At 39.2% G+C, this 17493-nt stretch overlaps 1 long non-coding RNA gene across 1 annotated transcript in view; it reads right to left on the bottom strand.

Annotated features, from left to right (window-relative positions):
* Positions 1-8823, bottom strand: part of LOC306660189 — a 45027-nt gene extending 36204 nt beyond the window's left edge. The window contains exon 1 of the long non-coding RNA XR_013763580.1: positions 8657-8823. This is a non-coding gene — a long non-coding RNA (uncharacterized lncRNA). The remainder of the gene's footprint in view (positions 1-8656) is intronic.
* Between the last annotated feature and the right edge of the window lie 8670 nt (positions 8824-17493).

The following is a 17493-nucleotide window of genomic DNA, read 5'->3' as shown; positions in this document are numbered from 1 at the left end:
TTTCCTTTCCCTCACAGTTCATAGAGGGATAAAGATGTTACATGAATTGGATTTTTCTTGTGAATTAAAACATCGATGTCCTGATTTGGGGTAACAAGCATTGCCAAGTTAGTGCTGAGCAGACAGAAAGGAGAAGGGGAAATGCTTTGCCTTTGGGGAAATGCAAAAAATGTTCACAAAAAAATATTCCATTGATTTTCCAAGGTCACTGGACTGTGCTTGCTCAAAATGGAACTCAAGACTCCCAAATCCCAGTGTCTGAATAATTGTTCTTTGACTAAAACAATGAAAATAAAGTGGATTGGCAGAGGATATCGTTCCAGGCCAAAAAAGAAAGTGGGATTTTCTTTAGGCTGACATCAAATGCTTCAGTAATAATCTTCTAAATGTGAGTTTATCATTTGCAATACAGGCATAGTTGTGATTTCCCATCATGCGAGTTAAATTTAAATTTAGTGAGTAATGCTATACAGCAATGCACACCTGTAATCCTATGTACTCGGAGGCTAAGGTAGGAGGATCTCAAGTTCAAGGTCAGTGTAGCTAATTTAGCAGGACCCTATCTTTAAAAATAAAACTAAAATAAAATAAATTTAAAAAATAGTATATGCTAAATACCTGTACCTTTCAAGGCATTTTCCCACACATATGTAATTTAATCCTCACAATAATCTAGAGGATCAGAAATCATTATCACTATTTTACTGATGTAGAATAAAGTCCTGCTTGAGGTATAAGTAGAACTGAGACTTAAACTCAGCTTTCCTAACTCCCTTGTGGGTTTCACAACCATTCAGCTTATAAATAACATCTCATTTTATATGTTCATATGTAGGTCAATTGTTGTAAATTTAAGCTTTCAGATAAAAACAACTATGAGCTGAAATGGAGGTTTCTTTAAATTACCTACTTATAATATTTTTCCAAATATGAAGATTCTAAAATGTATTTTTATTGGTCATGAAATATTATCCCTTCTGATTAAATAGTGCATACGTTTATAAATAAACTGTGAGGAGTTATATAACCTGATTAAAAATTGGTCTGGTATTTAAAATGCATTGATATATCCAGACACAAAGTAGTATAGACCTTATAAGAAGAGAATATTGTCTTAAAAAGTTGAAAATTTACAGATAGTAGCAAATAGGTGATTCAATGCTAAGTGCATATTGACAAGGAAGAGAGGGAGAAGTTAATTTAGTCAGCATCTTAGCTGGAGAGTTTGCATGCCAACCTTTCTTAAAATAGAGAAGGACATAGTATAATCTTTTCTCTATTTTTTGCTTTTCATTTTTGAAAAAGGAAAGATATGGGGACAGGAGAAATAAGTTAAAAGTTCTAGGAATACTGTTGTGTACAGTGGCACATGCCTGTAATTTCAGCAACTTGGGAAGCTAAGGCAGAAGAATCACAAGTTCAAAGTCAGCCTCAGCAACTTAGCAAGGCCCTAAGCAACTTGGTGAGATCTGCTCTCAAAATAAAAATAATGGGCTGGGAATGTGGCTCAATAGTTAAGCGCCCCTGAGTTCAATTAGTAGTTCAATACTACTAATAATAAGTCTAGGAATACAGATGTGAAAAAGTAGACTGCACTGACCTTCACGGTTCAGGAGGGGAAGAAGACATGTAAGGAAAACATGATGAGTGATGAAAAAGTAGGAATGAGTGGGAGGCACAAAAACAGTAAAGAGAAGTAATTACCCCCCAAAGAGCGCGAGAGAGGGAGGGCACAGGGAAAATCCCACAAAGAGAAAACCAGAGCTGGAATTTAAAGACTTCAGCCAAGTGGGTAACAGAAGAAAGAAGAAGTCTGTAAGAAAGGCATGGAGGGATGGGGAGATAGCTCAGTCGGTAAAGTGCTTGCTTATAAGCACAGGCCCTGGGTTTGATCTCCAGCATCGCAAAAAAATAAAATAAAATAAAGGCACGGAGCACGAAACAGGTTGACATTTGGGGCTTAGGAGGAATCGAAAGCTGTTGCAGGGGACAGCAGAAGGGTAAGTGTGAAGAAATCAACCAGTGGAACTGTTAGGAAGTCACACATGCACAGAGCAACCAGCTGGTTTTATTTTTTATTTTTTAATTTTTTGATATTAGGGATTGAACTCAGGGGCACACAATCGCTGAGACACATCCCCAGCCCTATTTTCTATTTTATTTAGAGACAGGGTCTGGCTGAGTTACTTAGCTCCTCACTCTTGCTGAGGCTGGCTTTGAACTCTTCATCCTGCCTCAGCTTCTTGAGCCTCTGGGATTACAGGCATGCGCCGACACGCCCAGCCCACCAGCTGGTTTTAAAAAGTGAATGGACAGGAGTGGGAGTTTCTGAAAAGTTGCTCCTGTGGTGTAATAAATAGTTTGGTCATCTGATCAACAAAATGAAAATCTGGTTGTTTCCAAAAAGTAATTAAATAGACAAACTCCTGGCATGATTGCTTTTTTTGTAAGAGGTAGAAATAAATAGTACCAGATATGAAACAGGACATTGAAACAGAAAAAGTAAATATTTAAAAATCTTAAGAGAATCACATGAACAACATTCGGCCAATATATTTGAAACCTTAGATACACTACAATTTTTAGAAGGCATAAATTGTGAAAATTAACTTGAGAAGAAATTGACACTGAGTAAAACTATAACCAGTAAAGCAGGGAAATTAAATCAATAGTCAAAAATATGTCATAAAGGTGTACTAGCTCCAGAAAATTTTAGAGACAACAATTTTTTCCCCAAAATCAAAGGAACCAAGTTTGGTGGTGCTATAAGCTCAGCAACTCAGGAAGCTGAGGCAGGAGAATTGTTAGAGATCAACCTCAGCAACTTAGTAAGACCTTGTCTCAAAATAAAAAATAAAAAGTGTTGGGAATATGGTTTAGTGGGTAAGTGCCCCTGGGTTCAATTCCCAGTACCAAAACAAAACAACAACAACAAAAAAAAAACAAAAACAAATCCAAGGAAAATATAATAACCCTTAAGAGTATAGGGAATATAAAAATATTTCATATTTTACAAAGTCAGGTAAGAATAGATTGAACAATCTTATGTATGGGCAGAGATACAAAATTACTAAATATTAGCAAATGATCCAAAGTGACCATGTATAAGTATCATAAGATAAATCTCATATGGCATTCAAGAATTATTTAACATTAAAAAATCAATTATGTAGGTTATCACATTGACATACCACATAGATAATGCAAAACGTTCAGTAAAAATTCTGTACCTATTTGTGATTTTTTAAAATAAATTTGCCAACTGGATTGAATCATAGCTCCATGGCTTATTAATCATTAAATTTTAATTCAGATAAAAATAATTTAAGCTTTATATGAAATATAAACGAATATTATATGAAACAAATAGCTTAAAGGAGAAATGAGAATGGAAGCAAAAAGAATTATTAGGAAGAGGTCACTATAGCAAAACCAGTTCTGCTGTGAGACGTATTGAAGGCTGGAAAAATGTCCCTGTGGTACAAACAGAGGAGAGGGTGAATTTTAGCGACAACTAAGGAAGATTGACAGAGCCTGGTGATTGACTGGTTGTGGGAGGATGGTTGTAATGAAGACAAAGGAGTCTATTGTGACTCTCAGCTCTCTGGACTAGGTGGCTGTTTGGATGGTGATTCAATTAAACAAAAATAGAAAATACAGTTTGCAGATTTGTCTGAAATTAGCAAGACTCCCTTGCGTGAGGGGTGAAATAACTGTTGAAGAGAACTGAGTGCCTGCAGCCTGGAATTAAGCTTTTGCCATCACTGGATATCAATATCAAGAAAGAGAGAGAAGAAAAAAGGGGTAAGGGGACACACTGTGGCTTTCAAAGGCCAGACTAGCAGTGGACCTGGCAGAGGAGCCACTGGATAAAGGTTTGCTCAGTTAGCCCAAAGCTATAAGTGGTTGGTTCAGTATATGAATCTGTAAGGAGAAGAGGGTTTTAGGATACCCAGAATCACAGAGGTAAGGAAAAATAAAGGTTATCTTGAAAAACTTACTTAGACTTAAGTAGTGCCCAATAATAACATTCTGGATAAAAGAACTTTTAACATTGAAAACAGAGCAAAGAGGGAAAGACATTTCTATTTTCTTAAATTTTGCTCTGTCGCATATTTCATTAGGTATTTATGGGTAGTTATTAAATTTTTACAATGAAGTTTTTGTTTACAAAATGTTTAATATTATATATAACAAAATACAATATTTCAGTTCTTGATGATTTTCCAACATGCCCAGGCCATTTGTCTACATGTTGCAACTACCAATATTGCCTTTTTATTCTTCCCCCTTCATTTCTTCAATTTGCTCTCTCAATAATATCCATGGGTGTCCCACCCGTTTCCTGTAACTTGAATATGTATCTGAATCTGTAGAAACAAACCAAGACAAATCATCATTTTTTTCACCTATGTGCACACCATCATGAAATTAACAGACTAAACATTTCCACTCAGACTGGGAAAAGAATGGACTCAACTGTAGGAGACTTTCAAAGCAATAATATCCACTGAAGGCAGCACCAAGCAACTATGGAGATGCTTTAGTAATAATAAGACCAGTATTAACTGACTTTAAGGAAATTTATTCAGGCACAAGTTGGGTGGAGAGTGCTAGAAAAGTATGAGTAGCCCATCTAGAGTTTGAGTATCCGTTTCATAACTACCTGGTGCTTAAATTTCAACCTTCGGGACATCAGATTTCAGATAGCATTACCCAGGGACCAAACTCATATCAGAGGGAGAATGTACTAGAACTCTTTGCCAGGAACAATCTCCTGCTGGTCCAATCCAAGTGGCAAGATCCACACCAGGACAAAGGAACTTTAGAAAGGAACTTGAAAAGAATTCAGTTACTCTGCGGTTAACCCATCAAAGGCGTCTTCCTGTAACCCAGAGGACAGCAGGCCTCGACATGTGCTGGCCATTTGGAAAACAGATTCATACAGAGCAGATCAAAGATTTCAGGAGAGCCCCTTGCCTTGAAAAGATGGAGCCTTATGAAAATCATTAAGCAATTTATTGATATTTATTTGCTTACACTGCTTCAGCAAAGCAGGCAGGAAGATGAGGATGAGAGCCATTGACCCAGTTTCAGAAGAGGCCCTAATTCAGAAAAGAAGTGTTCCCTTACATGCCTAATTTTAACGAGTCTTTTAAGAGGACGTCCTACCACATGGCTGGCATACAAGGCTGTCTTCCCTTCAACTGTGAATTAGGTTAACAGCCACCTCAAGCTTCTTAGAAACCTAGAAATCCCTAGGCAGTTAGAGAAATTCCATGGAGCTAAGAAAACCCTTGCAATCTCCGAGCTTTAACCAGAAAAAGATATTTCCCAACATCTTTTTTTCTCCGTCTGTGGGACTTTGTGTAACTTACTCCCAGTCTCATAAAACATGGGTGGCTCCACAGGATGCCCAGTAATCTGTCCTTCCCAATGAGCCAGAACTCTTAATTCATGCCTAAGATCCTGTGGACCAGGAAATGAACAAGGAGCAAATCCATATTTTCACCTCGGGAATTACTAGGTTATTATGCATGAAGTTTCCACTGTCTGATTCAGGGAACTTTACTTGCTTTAAAGTTTACAGAAGTAGTCCCTTGAGATTCCTCAGCTTCTGAGCCTCAGCTTCCCCTCTATGTGGATGCAAAATTCCTTTGATCGGAGACCGGTCCAGCAGAATGCCATCACATCACCCTTATACTTGGGGCTTTTAAACAATGTACTTGCTTCATCTGTGCAGTGGGAGGTACCCGATGCAAAACCTCTGAAGCCCAGGGGCCCTAGGGAGGAGGCTGGGTCTAGGGAATTGGACTCAGCTTCTCCCACATTACAGAGATTGCAAATCTGTCCTCAAATATTCAACACATATGTTCTGAAATTCATTAAGTCCCCAAATTAAGAAACAATTCTTAAAAATCCAGCATTGGTTCTTGTACAAAGCAGATAGTAGCTGATAATTGTGAAAAATACAGTCTGGTATATACCACCGGACAGCTGATGTTGCTAGGAAGACATTTGTCCTGTTATGCCATTATGCAAGTTTTAGAAAATGAATTAGCCAAACTCTGCCTGTGTTTGAAGAACAACCTTTTTCACAAGGTCTTCTCAAAACTCTACTCTATTATTTGGGGGCAGGGGGTACAAAAAAAAGTCACTTGGCTTTAAATTGTCTATTAACTTTTTGTTATCTCCAAAACTACATGATTCTCAAAGGGAAGAATTCTGTCATATTATTGGGGGAGGGTGTACTTCATGATTCTTGCTCAAAGCAGATACTAAGTATTTGCTGTCCATGGACATTAGAAGTACAGTCTGGTTTGTATCATATGGCAACTAAGCTTGCAATACACAAAAAGTATCATTCTCTGCTACTTTCCTATAAGCCCATACTTAGAAGACATACTGTTTTAGAAAACTTTTTTTTGTGGTTTCAAGGTAGTTTTGGACACAGTATTTAAGAGAGAATAATGTGTTTTATGCAGTAAGATAAGATAGCAAGTACATAAATATTGTCACCACAAATATTGCAACATAGCTGTGACATTTTCTGTTGCTTGATGGAGACATGGGCTAATTCCTAATACGCCTCATGACAACCATTTCTATAGTAGATGGAGCAGTTTTAATAATAATAGTTCCTTTGTAGATGAAGTAGTCTTTTCAGAGTAGAGTATTACTCCCTTCCCCACAGTTCACTTTCTATGGTTTCAGTTACTCACAGTCCTCTGGTCCGAAAATACTAATATTGCCTTAATTCTTTTAGAGAGAAAAAAAAAATGTGTGTGTGTGTGTGTGTGTGTGAGAGAGAGAGAGAGAGAGAGAGAGAGAGAGAGAGAGAGGAGAGAGAGCGAGCACGCGCACATGCATGCGCACATGCATGGGGGGAGACTATATTCATACAATTTTATTATGGTATATTGTTATACTTATTTTATTATTAGTTACTATTGTCAATCTCTTAGTAGGCCTAATTTATAAATCAAACTTTGTCATAGGTATATATATATGGAGAAAAGCACAGTATATAGAGAGCTTAGTATTATCTGCAATTTCATATATCCTCTTGGGGTCTTTGAATCCTCTGAAGATAAGGGAAGACATTGTACAAGATCTAGCCTATGATGCTTTTTGTACTGGAAGGAAGGAAGGAAGGGAATTTTAAAAAGTAAAAGAAAGAAGAAACTCTATTAAACTATCTACACACGTGATTTAACCATTTATTAATACAGATATGAACACATTAAAAATGTCAATATAGAATAATTAAAAGAAAAGAATATCAAACTTGAGGGCCTTTCTCTCATAAGACTTTATTATCAATGACCACTTTACCCAACTCCATCTGACTTCCAAGTCTAAGAAAAACTCAGTCTTTCTAAATTAGAGAAATTCTAAGTAGCTCTCTAACTCAGCAGCACCTTCTGTGGTATGCTTTTCAATAAGGAATCCTGGGAGATGGCCTCTGCAGATGCTGGTTCCAATCACAGCTGGGCCAGTAGCTTCTATCACATCACTCAGTGGTCCTTGCCATGGACTCTGCTGGTATCATATCTGTGTGTCACTCCTTCAAGGGGGGGTAGGGGCTGGTACATGCATGACAAGTGCTCAATACCTTTTTGCTGAAAAAATGAGTTACTCAATCAGCTTTATGAAATAAAAGCACAATACCACTTAATGCATGAGGAACCTGAAGGAGGAAGAGAAGGAGTTGTTTTGAAGACTCGATAGAGTCTGACCCAAACTGCTGCCTCCTTGGCTGGGATCTGTGCTAAGCAGCCCTCACCCAGGCACCACCCTCCTCATTATGTCTGAGGGCTACCTTCAAGGGTAGCCTTTCCTTTCACTGACAGGTTAAAGAAACTCTTTCAATCCCTCGAGACTCAGAAAAAGTCTAAACCTTCAAGGCCTATAAAGTAGTGCTTCCCTGTGACCTTCTTTTCTAAATCAGGAAATGGTTACTTAGGCCCCATAAAGCCAGCTCAGTACTCGACCTCCTCCTCCTTTATCAAGACTTCCTTGACTTGGAAAGTGGTTTCTATGACAAGAAGTGTGCCAACAGTTTTTACAGGCGCCAAAGCCTCCACCTCTTTCTTAAAGGAGACAGGGATTTTCTTCTACAAAACTTGATGATACAGTTAAACTAAACCCAGTTGTTATCAAACAATGGTACACCCCAGGTTCCTCAGAATATTTTAAAAATCTTGTCATATCTTAAGTTTTTAACATAACACATCAAACGTGACATAATTGTTTACTATCAGTCATCACATAAATATTCTTCTCAAAGATCAAAGATTTCTAAAGCAGTACACAGTAATCAGAGACTAGCAAAAACTTCCTACACATAACTTCTTAATTGGCCACATTTGTCTGATTTGGATATTACCTCTGGTATGACCATGTTTATCATTAGTGGAATTTATTTGGATCTGTGTCAGAGATGAAGTTATTTCTACATGAACCCCAGTAAAACACAACTGTCAAATATGCCCTCCTCCTACGCCCAACCTACTGAAATCTCACTCATTCTGCTAGACTTATCTTGAATGCCACCTTTCCCATTAGGTCTTTTTCGATCTCTCCTCTTAGCAAACATTTTCTTGCTATCTTGAACCTTAAAAACATTGGTTCTTGTCCCCCACATGATACTTACCTGGTTCTACTGGTTTTATTACTATCTCTTCACTTTATTCCCCATCCTCTCCCATTAGATTTTAAGGCCCTTGAAAGCAGGGATCAGCCTTATCTTTACATTTCCTACAGGCTGAACACAGGGTGTTGAACTTAGAAGCTCAATAAAAGTGTGTTGAGTTGCAGTGAATCGTGACCCTCCCTGGCTACCAGGCCCTCAGCCAGCTTCGGAGTACAGGACACAATAGGTCCTTGTATTCACTGCTGTGCACACCCACAAACATACACTAAACACCTGCAAACACAGGGACACTTAGTTACTTGGCAAATACTTGCCCTCCCAGGGTGTCTTCCCTTTTGAAGAGTCTTCTCTGACAGCTGGACTGCTGCTCATTAGATGGGCACTCCCTGGAAAGGCCCATCTCTTCAGCAAATGGCCAAAATCACTGCCCCAGCAACTAAGGGAAGTGAAGGAGAGAAGAGTCAACGCCAGGAATGTGCTTGCAGGCTTAAAATGATAGGGGAACTAGGGAGCCTTGCAAAGGGGGCAAATGACCTTGCCTTTGCACAGATGCCTCCTCCCTATCCCTTCCTTGTCCCTTCCTGTGTCCTCCTTGACCCTTTCTTCTCCTTCCCCTGTATCCAATCCTCCAATGTCACTTGGTCTTGCAGAGTCTGGAATTCAATCCTAATCCCCAAGGAGGGGCCTTCGCTGGGGGAGGTCAAGACTTTCTCCCACTTCCTCTGTGGGATGCTCTCACAAGAAGCTGCGGAGGCAAAGTTTGCTGCTCTTTATTAAATACAAATTGTACTGACCAGTTTCCAGGAACTTTAGTGGAAAGTTGAGTCCCCCCAAACCCTCAAGACATTTCCCAGATCCAGAAAGGATTATTATTATTATTGCTATTATTATTTACAAAGCCCCACATCTTTAAAAAAAAGTTTTCTTAAAGGAACAAGGTAGAGCAAGTATAAGCATGCAGCTTCCAGAATACGTGCTGGCATTTTGCTTCCTTCACAAGAATAAAATAGCCTGGCAATTATACTTGGACAGCAAGATAGAGGGTAACTGGCTTCTCCTTGAAGTCCAAATAGGTTGCCAGACTTGGCAAATGAAAATGCAAGATATCCAGTTTAACTTGAATTTCAGATAAGCAATGCAAAATGTTTCAGTGTAACTATGTCCCATGCAGTAAGTATGGGACATACTTACACGAAAACATTTGTTTATCTGAAATTCAAATTTAACTAGTCAGCCTTTATTTTACTAGGCAACCCTAAGTCCAGGGAAAGTCAGGACAGTAAAGAGATTTCCACCATCAAAAGCTTCTTTTGAAGCCCTGGCTGAATGGTTTAGACAACATTTCTACTCGGGTTCTACATTTTCCCTGGAGTGTGAGCTCAATGTCTTAGAATAACAATTGGGAGAATGAACATTCAGTGAACATTCTTCCCCTTTCTTGCCCTCAGCAGCCTGTGGCAAACTGTTCTCCCTCAACCAGCTAGCGGGAAAAAAAATTTTCAGTTTAAAGATGGTTTTCCCTTCCCCTTTTACAGATTGGACTGTTTCTTGGATTTGCTGGAAAGCTGCTTTTGCTAATTGTACGCAGACCACAGTCCAACCTGTCCTACCAACAGTGGAGGCATGGTGGTGGGCCTTGAGTGATAAAGAGTAAGGGGTTTAGGTCAAGCAGTCTTGGTTTGGGATTCCAACTCTGCTACTTCCTGTCTGTGAAACTTCAGGTAAGTTGTTTAACCTCTTTGGGCCTCAGTTTCTGCATCAGTAAAATGAGGGGCTTATGGAATTGGCATGGAGTTACATGAGATTGGAGCAGGTATAGTACTTGTCTCAGTGCCTGGCACATAATTGATACTCTTTTAATATTGGTCTGGTTGGATGTGGTGGCATACACCTGTAATCCCAGTGACTTGGGAGGCTGAGGCAGGAGGATGGCAAGTTCAAAGCCAGCCCAGCAACTTAGCAAAGCCCTAAGCAACTTAGAGAGACATTGTCTCAAAATTAAAAAGGAAAAGGAAATAGGGCCAGGAATGTAGCTGGTAAATCACCCCTGGAATTAATTCCTGGTAGTTATATGCTGTTATTTTTCTCTTTATTGTGGCACACATCACAGGTGACACCTAGAATTGAGTCTGTCTGAGCCTAAGACTTGGAAATACAGGTTCTAGAAGATTACTAAGTCCTTGAACAGAAGGAAGAGATAACTTGGTTGAAAGATGGCTCCATCTAAGAAGCCTGCTTCGTTCAGTCCTGTAGCAGTCTGGCAGTACTTTCAAAGCTAATCATCAGATTACCAAGTGGACTTGAATTAGGTCACCGAAAATTTACCCATATTCAGAAGTCTACTTTAAGAAATGGGAGGGAGAGGGACAGAAGAGGAAGGAGTGGATGGAGGCAGAGAGAATTTCTGGGTTGTGTCTGCATGGGTGTGGGGGCCGTGTGTTTGGGGTAGTTGTCTGGTCACCGTTTTTCCAGTGATTGCTCAGGTCCCCTTCCCTCAAACCTCCTTGCGTGGTTCAGGTTCAACAGAGGCCCATGTAATCCAGGCCTAAGAAAATCAGATCCCCCTGACCAAGAGATGGGTGGAAATGTGGGCACAAGATTCAAATGGAGCCAATCAACCTCCAGGCTTTCTGTTATTTGGAGATAGAGTCACAACTTGCCGCCCAGGCTCCCAATGCTTGATCTTGGAATCTGCCCATCTGTAGCTTCTGGCACTCTTTAGGCCAGTCTCAACTTGCTTATTTACCAGCATTCAGGGGTTTCAGCCTTATGCCCCTACCAACCTTGACGTGTTTATTCCCAGTGATACCACCTTACAGGGAAATTGCCACTGCCTGATTATGTACAAGTGAATACCTGGCCCTGTGCTGAGATTATTCCATGAAATAATCCAGCAAACCCATTTTATAGATGAGATGACTGAGACTCAGAGGTTGCCATAACAAAATCCTACAGACTGGGTGGTATAAGCAACAGCAATTTGTTTTCTCATGGTTCTGGAGACCAGAGGACAGAGATCAAGATGTTGGCAGGGTTGCTTCTTCCAGACCTCATTCCTTGGCTAACCAATGGCTGCCTTCTCACTGTGTCTTCATGTGATCTTTCACCTGTACACAAATGTTTCTGTGTCCTAATCTCTTCTTCTCATAAGGAGACCAGTCATAATATACTGGGGGCCAACCCTAGTAACCTCTTTAAACTTAATTACCTCTTTGAGGCCTTATCTCCAAATGCAGTCACATTCCAGTGGAAGGTTAAGTCTTCAACATACAAATTGGTGGTGGTGGGAGGGGATTTATCATTTGGTCCACAGAGGTGGAGTTAAGTAACTTATTCCAGCTCATATAGCTGTGTACACTGAGGAGTTGAGATTCACACTCAGTTCTGTGTGCCTCCCAAGTCCGGAATTCTTTATTTTTCATGCCTTTCATTTTCTCATCCTAGCCAGATCCTCAGGAACCATCTGGCCGACCAGCACCACTGTACCTGCTATGCTGGGAGCCACCAGACTCCCAAAAGGAGAAAGATGCATGGTTATCCCCCAATGTATGACCCAGGATGGACAAGAAAGGAAGTATAAACAAGGGCATTGATGATTATAAGAGCCATAGTAATTGTTCAGTAAATATTAATTCCTTTCCCTTTGAACAAGGCCTAGAGCAGTATATGAGAAGTAACATAAGAAAGAAATGAAGAAAACACTAGCTGGTTACAAAGGAGGGTGAGATTGCAGTCAGTGAGAGGGAGTTGGAGAAGGGGATGAAGAGAAGGGAGATGAGATCAGGAAGGGTTTCCAGGAGATATTTGCACACAAGAATCCAGCTGAAAGGAGGTGAGTCCTGGCTTTACCACCCCTAGACTATGTCATCATAGGCAACATACTTAGCCAGGGTTTTCTCATTTTTCAAATGGGAAGACAGGTGGAGCATGCCTAATCTGAAATCCAAAAGCTGAAACTTTTTAAGTGCCTACATAAAGTCACAAGCAGAAAATTTCACACTTGACCGCATGTGATGGGTCACTGTCAAAACACAGGCAAGCCAAAAATATTGTGGAAAATTACCTTCAGCTATGTGTTTAAGTTGCATATGAAACATAAACCAACTTCATATTCAGAATTGAGTCCCATCCCCAAGATATCCCCAAGATATATATGCAACCTTTCAAAATCTACAAAATCCAAAATCCAAAACACTTGTGGTCCTAATAATTTTGAATACAGGACACTCCAACTGTATGTATGGATCTCACAGATTTCTTGCAAGGAACCAATACTACTATTAGCTACTTTATCTAAGATGTCTCAAGGAATGGGTAAGACTTTTGCAAATTAAGTAAGGGAGGAAAAATTGTAGCTAAAATTGAAATTTACAACAAAATAGAGCTGAAAGAAGCATCTCAACTACTCACTATTATTAATAGGAAATTAATTTTTTAGCCCACTTGAGTTGGGATACTCTGCCACTTGTGTCCAGGGTATTCTGATACACTTCCACTAACTGAAATTTTTAAGTCAGAAGAAAATCTGATTTTCAGAGACTATGGATTCATATCAATTTAAAAGTACAAGTATAACCTAAGAGAAAGAAAGCAAAATTCTGGATCTGAAGAAAGTGTTAAATGGGTGGATTGATCAATTGATTTATTGGGAAGTTGCATAAAGATGAAGTCTGAAGTCAAAGGGGAAACATAGAGAATGCAGAGAAAAGTCTTAGTTAACTGGACTCTGCATTAGCAGGACAAAAAGGAAGAGAAATTAGTGAAGGAGACAGAGAGGGAAAACTAAAAACACTTCAAATGCTGTTATGTAAACTACTAGTCAAGTTTCTGTCACTATAACAAATATCAGAGACCATCAACTTTTAAAGAGGAAAGGTTTATTTTGGCTCACAGTTTGGAGGTTTCAACCCATGATGGATGGGTTCTGTTGCTTTTGAGGCAACACATCATGGTGTGGAGCAGGTAGTAGAGCAGATCATTCATCTCATGGCCTGGAAGTGAACTAAATGAAGAGGAAGGGATTGGAGTTCCATGATCTCCTTTGAGGCTGCACCTCTCAAAGACTTAATGACCTCCTACTGGGTCTCACCTCTTAAAGCTTCCACTATCTCCCAACAGAGCCAAGGGCTGGCGACCAAGACTTTAACCCATGGGCCTTGGAGGATGGTAATCCAAACCATTGCACAGACCAAGAAGAGGACTGAAAAAGAAAGGGGTTAAAGTCTGTGTCAAATTCCACAAAGAAACAAAGTAAGAAATTACAGAGATGTGGTTAGGTAGAGAAAACTGCAAGGTCATTGTAGGGAAAAGATTAAACAGAAACAAAGATAGTTTTAGTGGAGTGAAGTAGTGGTAACAAAAGCCAGATTTGAGATGTGAGTGGAGGAGGGGCATTGAGCAGTATTGATGAAGTAGTGGCACCTCCTAGCAGAAGTTTGGTAGTTGTGGAAAACATTACTCTGTTCACCAATATCTGGTCCTGCTCCTTTCAGTCACATGGAAATGGTGCTCCTCAAGGCTCTTGCATTTGTGGAGGAGCCATGTGGCAGTTCCTTAGTAAAAAGTGAAGTGGGTCATTTTTCTGGACTGAGACAGTGAAAAGTCCATGCCTATTCTTTTACTCTCTTTCTCCGTCATAGTGATCAAAGAGGAGGCGCTGCACATAGATGAGATAGCCACAGATGGAAGGCCTTTGACTGCTGAGAGTCTACTGAATAAAGAATGGCTACTCTTAAGGAAAGTCCCTCATCTTCCATGACCATGCACAAGAACTCTCAGTAAGTCACTGAGGTATAAGCATTGGTTGTTATCACAGCAAAACTTAGTTCTATCCTTACTAATATAGAGTGAAAGGGAAGAAAGCTAGGAAAGAGAGTAACAAAGTTGAGGAAAGGAGAATTTTGATTTTGTTTTTTGAATTTTAAATTTTCTGTGGTGAGTGAGATCCAAGCATGTTTGTTGAAAACTGGAAGAGCCACTACGAAGGAAGAACCTGAAGATGATAAAGCAATGTCCTAAAAAGAACAGAAAATATGGCAATACACAAGCCATGAGCCCCTGCCCTTTACCTAAGAAAGGAGTGAAACTCCAAGCCCAGGATGAATGCCTGGCAACCTGAGTTAGAGGGGAAGTTGAGGGAGCCCACTCTCATCAGCCCACACACTTGACTTCTGAGACAAGCAAGCAAAGGCTGGAATTTGGAATCCCTGGTGTGGAGCAATTTCAAGGGATGACGAGCGTCTATGCCTGAAATAACCATGCATGCAATGATTGCCTTTGCACATCAGCTTCCTGGCAGCTGTCCACCTAAGATGACTGGCAAGGACTGGTACAGTCTGCATTTCACTCTTTCAGTTTAAATTCTATGGGCATTCCTTAAACAGAATCAGCATTATTAAGAAATTAAGTATGCCCAGAAAGGGTTAAAATTACTCCTTTTCTTGGTTTTCTCCCCCTACCCCCACTGTTTGCCTATGTCCTTTAACTAAATTAGTTATTCCATTGACAGTGCTGGTCCCACACAGAACAACTCATGCTGTGCTCTCTCTGTAAGTGCACTGATGATGAACTTTGACCACACATCCGCTGCAGAGAAGGAACTTGTTCCCAAACAGTTGAAATTAGCTGAATATTCAGGGTTCATCTCTACCGTGGCATACTTGTATTAGATAGGTTGCTGGAGAAGCAGAGAAGTCAACTTGGTTCTTATTTCTTTATCACCAATTATTCTTTTCATCTGCTTAATATTATTCTAAGTCTCTGTTTTTACAAATGAATATTTGATTTAAAACTGGTATCCACTCTCCTTTACCCCTCAGCCATTGCTGTATCTGGGCTAAGTATGTATTTTTACAATGTCTTCTGTCTAGGCTCCTTTCTTTGATTTAAAGCAGTAGCCAACAAACATTTTCAGTAAAAAGCAGGTGGTAAATGTTAGGCTCTGTGGGCCATAACCTCTCTGTTGCAACTACTCAACTTTTCATAGCACAAAAGCAGCTAAAAATGACACCTACAGGAATGAGCATGTTTGAGTTCCAAAATATGAATGAGCAGGTTCAAATAAAATTTTATTTACAAAATCATTCAGTGGGTCCATGAGCTAAATCAAAACTATTTAAATCATGGGCCAACCATGGTTTAAAGTATGAATTAGCAAAAGTTGTCAGGTGAAGGGACAGATAAAACCCAGTACCTTTTCATGTATCTATAACTCTTTGAAGGAAAAAGATTAACCAAAGCATCTTGTTGGGCTTATATTTCTTCTGCAGACAACAGTATGGTATTTTCTCCCTTCTGAAACATTGCATTTTAAGTTTTTAGATATTCCCCCAACGAGAGAGAGAGAGAGAGAGAGAGAGAGAGAGAGAGAGAGAGAGAGAGAGATATGAAAGGAGTAGAATTTAATTCAGAGAAGAGAGAGTTAAATGGTTAAAAATTGGAGGGTGAAAGTATCACTTGTCTGCAAACACAGCCTCTTCTTTAGAAACTGATTTACCCAGACATTGAATTGATTATAAGCTATGTAGAGTAAAAACAAATTTGCTGACCTTCATTTCAGAGATCAAAGGTTGAATTTATACCCTGTAGGATGGTTCTGTTAAATTACTCCCAAGCTGCCTGGTGACATATCTTTGAAAAATATTTCTCTCCAACTTTATCAAGTGTTCTTTGTGTTCTGAAAACATGATTTGAAGTCCCAGCTGGAGCTGAGACCTCATGAGTCTTAGATAGCTGAAATTCTTCTCCAACTATATCCAGAGGCATATGGTTAGTTGGGATAGATATTAATTGCAGGGGCTAATATCTCTGAGTCTAGTTATTTATTGAAGATTGAAATTAACATTTTATGCTGATAATCAAGAGTTGCATGAACCACACATAGATAAAGAGCTAAAATTGTCTATTTTGATGTCCTCAAGGTTGGGTTGAATAAATATGTCTCAGATAGTAACGCCTGGCAATGACTGTGTGTTCCCAATTTCTTTGCCTCTAAGCAATATCTCAGAGCAGAACCCTTACAGTTCAAAAGTTAAGAAAACTTCACACAAATTAGTGAAACACAATAACATTTTAAAAATAATTTTGTCTCTTTAATTGTAACTTAATCAAAACCTTCCAATAGTAAGAGTTCACAAAATTCATTTCATGACAAAGTTTCACTAGTTGTTATTGAGATGAAAAAGAAATTAGGATATTGGTGAGAAGTATTTTATACAGTTTAGTGCATTTCAGTCAAAGGACTGTCTTTTTGCTGAAAAAAGACCTCTCTATATTTATGTTAAATAATTAAATTTCATTAATTTTAATTATATAGTTATATAGTTATTTATAGTTTTAGTAAAATAATATGCTAGCAACTCTATATTGGTCACTAGTTATTTTAAACCATAATTTTACTAGTTAATGAAAAGAAAATTGAGACTAGGGAAGGGTATAAATCCTATAAAGAGATGTATGTCACTGTAAGCCCCTAAGAATCCAAAATGTAAAACACTAAGTTCAACTTTTTGTCTTTGGGGAACGTGTGTATATTGTTGAAGAGGTCTCACCGCTGAGGGGATTGGAGGTAGATATTGGTATACCTTATTTGGTGGGTGTAGAAACTGAGGATTGGTTTTTCTAACTATCAGAGATATCCTCATTCCTTTGACATCTTGACCATACTTCCTATCACAGCAGAAGACAAACCAATGGGGATTTAATCATTGTATCCAGTAGGATACCTGTCAGGTGACCTTAGACTTGATCTTTTTTTTTCTTTTTATTTTAGGGGGGGGGGGTGGTATCAGGGATTGAACTCAGGGGCACTCGACCACTGAGCCACATCCCCAGCCCTA

This window comes from Sciurus vulgaris (genome assembly GCF_902686455.1).
Source record: "Sciurus vulgaris genome assembly, chromosome: 4".
In the NCBI taxonomy this organism is placed as follows: domain Eukaryota; kingdom Metazoa; phylum Chordata; class Mammalia; order Rodentia; family Sciuridae; genus Sciurus; species Sciurus vulgaris.
This window is presented reverse-complemented; position numbering and strand designations above follow the sequence as displayed.